Here is a 5,591-nt window from a genome sequence, read left to right on the forward strand (position 1 = left end):
TGGACAATCAGTATTTCGAAAAGGTAGAAGTTGTACTGACCAAATCTTTATTCTAAGACATTCTAAGTATGATTGTAAGTAGGTCAAGGACGGTGGTTCCTCAACATCCGGATCTCAGTATTGATAATGTTTCTTTAAATATGTATGACTCTTTCAAAATTTTAGGTGTGATTCTCGACAGTAAATTTACTTTTGAGAAACATATAAGGTCTGTGTCTTCTTCAATTTCACAAAAAATAGGCTTATTGAGAAAGTCTTTCAAGATTTTTGGTGATCAATCTATTCTGAAGAAGTGTTTTAATTCTTTCATTCTACCTTGTTTTGAGTATTGTTCTCCTGTCTGGTCCTCAGCTGCTGATTCTCATCTTAATTTGTTGGACAGAAACTTACGGTCTATTAAATTTCTTATTCCTGATCTAGATATTAATCTCTGGCACAGTCGTTCAATTAGTTCATTATGTATGTTGCATAAGATTTTTCACAACTCTGACCATCCTTTACATTCAGATCTCCCTGGACAATTCTATCCTGTTCGTAATACTAGGCAGGCAGTTAATTCTAATAGCCAGGCCTTCTCCATCACGAGGCTCAATACTACGCAGTACTCTAGAAGTTTTATTCCAGCTGTGACCAAGTTGTGGAATGATCTTCCTAATCGGGTGGTTGAATCAGTAGAACTTCAAAAGTTCAAAGTTGGAGCAAATGCTTTTTTGTTGACCAGGCGGACATAGTCTTTTTATAGTTTATTTATGACATATTTGTTTTTGATGTTGTTGATAGTTTATTATATGACATGTCTGTTTTGACGTTGTTTCTTATTTTAGAATGATTTATTGTTAATTTGTTCTCTTCATTTATTTATTTCCTTATTTCCTTTCCTCACTGGGCTATTTTTCCCTGTTGGAGCCCCTGGGCTTATAGCATCTTGCTTTTCCAACTAGGGTTGTAGCTTGGATAGTAATAATAATAATAATAATAATGTGGTACAGCAATGTGTACAATATAGAAATCCTCTTCTGATGGCAAGACCTAACTTCCCTGTTGTTCCCGGGAGACCAAGAATGCTGGATTGACGCCCCAGCTACTTTCATGGCAGGGAAATTGAACCCAGACTGTGCCACCACACAGTTCAGTGAATGACTCCCCAGGCTACTGGACTCGCTGATTAAGTTGGAGTACGAAACAAGAATCAAGCTGAGTAGATCTATCAACTCAGCCACGATGGTGGAGATGACTTCGTTAGTCTACGCTGAGGAGCCACTCTTTGAGATCCTAACAAAGTCCTTGCTTCACACACTTCAGTGTGATACATATGACTTTGCTGTGGCTCGACGTAATTGCCGGAAACACGTCTTAGCTGAGGCCACCATTAGGCCTGAGCCTAACAGACTAATTAAGGTCTTGATCTGGGGAGTGGACCTATTCCTAGAGGACGTGGTTAATAGCGTCCTTGGAGAAGCAACCAGGGTCAACCAAAGCCTCAGAGTCCGGTTGGGTCTAATTCCTAAAATAAAATTTGAGCCCACCGGAACACAATCAAGAGGCAGGAAAAGACCAAGGAAGTTTCAATCCTTCCAAGGTCCACAAGCTCAAACTGTGGTATAGGCATTGCCTGTATCCCAGGTGAGCCACCCTTCCACCTCTAAACCTCTGCCACAACAACAATATGTGTTGGTAAGTCAGCCATCTCAACATCAACCAGCCACTACTCCGTTCACTACGTCTCCGGCTTATAACCCTTCCTTTGAATCACAAGGAGTGTTTCACGGGTATAATAGGCATGCGAGAGGTAGTACAGCTAGGGGAACCTTTTGCCATAGAAGCAGCAGTAGAGCTTCCGAGAGGGACAGAGGATTCCGAGGGAGTCGTGGTAGCACACCTTCTGTAAACCAATGAGACTCCTCAGGTAGGAGGGAGGCTATACCTCATCCGGAGCCGTTGGACTTTCAGCAAATGGGCACACAGCATATTAACAAAAGACCTGGGGTGGAGATGGATACAAGGCCCCCCTCTACTGACCAGTTTTTATCAGATTCCAATGGCAGATCTAACACTTTTCTCCATAGATCTCCTTCTAAAGAATGCAATAAAAGAGATAACACTTAAAATTTCAAGGTCGCTTGTTCAGCCTGCCAAAGAAAGACTCAGACAAACGAAGAGTCATCTTAGATCTGTCCTATTTGAATACATACATTCAATGCAACAAGTTCCATATGCTGACCGTCTCGCAGGTATGGACCTTACTTCCCCGTTGGGCCATCACCACCTCTATAGATCTTACAGACGCTTAATATCATGTTACGATAGCAAGGCATTTTCGTCCTTTCCTAGGATTCAAGCTAGGCAAACGGGCATATACCTTCAAAGTGATGCCGTTTGGACTCAATATAGCACCCAGAATATTCAAGAAGTTGGTGGAGACAGTAGTCCAAGAGCTGAAAACTCAAGGAATACAAATAGTGGCTTACCTAGACAATTGGCTTATTTGGGCCAACAGCGTCGAGGAATGCCACAGGGCGACGGACAAAGTAATAAAGTTCCTGGAACACTTAGAGTTCAAAATAAATTTTAAAAAGTCCCGTCTTACTCCGGCAACATGCTTCCAGTGGTTAGGTCTACAATGGAACCTGACCACACACAAGCGGTCGATTCCACCAAAACCGAGGAAAGAGATAGCAAGAAAAATGAAAAGCTTTCTCAAGGACAAACTAACATCCCGGAGAAACCAAGAAAGAATCTTAGGCTCACTCCAGTTTGCCTCAGTAACAGACACACTACTGAAAGCCAAACTGAAGGACATCAATCGAGTTTGGCGATCCAAAGCAAACAGAAAAAAAATCGAAACAAAATTTCTCAGATTCCATCAATACTAAGGAAAAGACTTCAGCCATGGACGAAAGTCAAAAACCTGGCAAAATCAGTACCTCTTTAATTCCCACCGCCGGCATTAGTAATTCATATGGATGCCTCCCTAAGTAGTTGGGGAGGCTACTCCCAATACGAAAAGGTCCAAGGTTTGTGGTCAGTGACATTCCGTCAACTACACATCAATATCCTAGAGGCCATGGCAGTGCTCTTGACTCTAAAAAGACTCTCCCCGTCAAAGAAACAACATATAAGACTAATACTAGACAATGCGGTGATAGTCCACTACATCAACAGGGGAGGTTCCAAATCAAGTCACATAAATCATGTGATGATAGTAATCTTCTCAATGGCAACAAAGAACCATTGGCACCTGTCAGCTGTTCACCTGGCGGGTGTAAGGAATGTAGTCGCGGATGCACTTTCAAGGACAACTCCGCTGGAGTCGGAATGGTCCTTAGACGAAAAGTCATTCAATTGGATCTGCCAACAAGTTCCGGATCTCCAAGTAGATCTATTTGCCACAGAATCCAACCACAAACTATAATGTTATGTAGCCCCCAACCTGGACCCTCTGGCCTATGCCACAGACTCCATGTCCATAGACTGGCGGAGGATTTATCTGTTTCCACCTATAAACATGCTAATGAAAGTCCTAGACAAGCTCAGGACTTTCAGAGGACGGATTGCCCTAGTAGATCCCAATTGGCACAAAAGCAACTAGTACAAACTCGCAGAATGTCAGCTTCCTCAAGAATTCAGAGTGCCCTAACTTTATGGACTTCATGAAATTTGCAGCACAAAAAGATGCTGAGATTGACCCTCTTAACACAGTGTTCCTAGAGTCAGACAAAAGGGAATCTACCCTTCGGCAATATGATTCTGCTGTAAGGAAGTTAGCCAAATTTTTTAAAGACTCAGATGTTCAGACAATGACTACGAATTTGGCAGTTACCTTTTTCAGAACTTTGTTTGAAGGAGGACTAGCTGCTAATACTATTACTACAATTAAGTCTGCTTTAAAGAAAATATTTCAGTTCGGGTTCAATATTAATCTTACAGATTCGAATTTTTTGTCTATCCCAAGAGCTTGTGCTAGACTAAAACCAGTAAATCGTCCTCACACGGTTTCCTGGTTTTTAAATGATGTCCTTAAACTAGCTTCTGACAATGATAATGACTCGTGCACTTATATAACGCTTCTTAGAAAGATGCTATTTTTGTTAAGTTTAGCTTCAGGAGTCAGAATATCTGAACTCTCAACATTATCTAGAGAACCAGATCACATTGACTTTCTTTCTTCTGGTGAAATATTAATCTCTCCAGATATAAAATTCTTAGCAAAGAATGAGGACCCACAGAATAGATGGACCCCGTGGAAAATTGTCCCACTTCCACAGGACCTATCTCTGTGCCCAGTTAACACTCTGAAAGCCTATTTGAATAGAACTCCTAATAAGTCTCCAGGCCCTTTGTTTATTAGAGAGAATGAAGGAACCATTTCCCTGAAAGGAATTAGACAACAGATTCTTTATTTTATTAAACAAGCCAACCTGGAATCAGTCCCATATGCCCATGATATCCGAGCAGTAGCAACTTCAATCAATTATTTTCATCATATGAATTTTGAAGAATTAAAAAGATATACAAGCTGTAAATCGCCAGCAGTATTCAAACGCCACTATTTAAAATCCTTGGAAGCCCTAAAATTTGCAACAGTGGCAGCAGGGAATGTGGTTCCCCCGGATATAACAGAACCATTATAACAGGGTCCTATCTTCATATATATTTTTTTTCCTTTTAGTGCCTTTTGTCTTACCTGCCTTGCTTATTGTCCCTGCCTTAACCTTGACCTTCATTTGGATTGCACTTTAACCCATGTTTATGATGTTTATATATTACTGGTGCTTTTTGTATTATATTTAGACATCTCATGTTCTTTATTTATTGGAAGTTTTTCTCTATTTTTACCAATAAGTTCTGGGTCTCTGACCTGGTATTGTAATTTAAGAGATTGGTATATTAAGGTTTATTATTAAAACACTCTTAATTAAATTATTCTGTTTTATTTCAGTTCCTTAATTTTATGTGTATTTCCAAGCTTATGGTACCAATTCTCTGTTACTATTTCACGGAGCGACATAGGTTGAGCCCAGAAAACGGATTTTGACAAAGGAAAAATCTATCTCTGGGCGAGGGACCTGTGTCACCCAGTGAACCCACCCCCTTGTTCCTCACCCTAGGCTTGCCCAAGCTTGGGGTGCTATTAGGAATGATGGGAAAAGCGTGGGTAGTGGTAGTAGTGGGAGGGGGGCCAGCAGCTGTACAAGCGGGCAGTAGTCGGATGTAGAATGGCACCTCGTAGTATTGGGGAATATTGAGGAAGGATAAGACTAATTGGTAAGGGACCTCTGGTAGTGGTTTTAACACGCCCCAGTTTCTATACCGACACCCTATAAGGGTGAGCGAGCTGGGTATATTCCTGGCATTCCATGCAACTTTTTCTCTGATATATCTAGCAGTATTTATACCCTAGAAATGGTGCTATAAGGAGCATTTCACAGGGCGACACAGGTCCCTCTCCCAGAAATAGATTATTACTTTGTCAAAATCCTTTTAATAGTGTGTACTGTCCATTTTTGTGGGGAATCCTTCGTTATTATGGAGTTACTCTTAAATATGTAAATTTGATTAAGTCTGTTCATGAGCATAGCAAGTGTAAAGTT

The 5,591-nt window shown here is 40.9% G+C and overlaps 1 pseudogene; it reads left to right on the forward strand.

Moving 5' to 3' along the window:
* Positions 1-3,178: 3,178 nt before the first annotated feature.
* LOC137626294 (uncharacterized) lies at positions 3,179-4,631 on the forward strand (annotated as a pseudogene).
* Positions 4,632-5,591: the final 960 nt, after the last annotated feature.

The sequence above is a fragment of the Palaemon carinicauda genome, chromosome 33 (genome assembly GCF_036898095.1).
Source record: "Palaemon carinicauda isolate YSFRI2023 chromosome 33, ASM3689809v2, whole genome shotgun sequence".
Taxonomy (NCBI): Eukaryota; Metazoa; Arthropoda; class Malacostraca; order Decapoda; family Palaemonidae; genus Palaemon; species Palaemon carinicauda.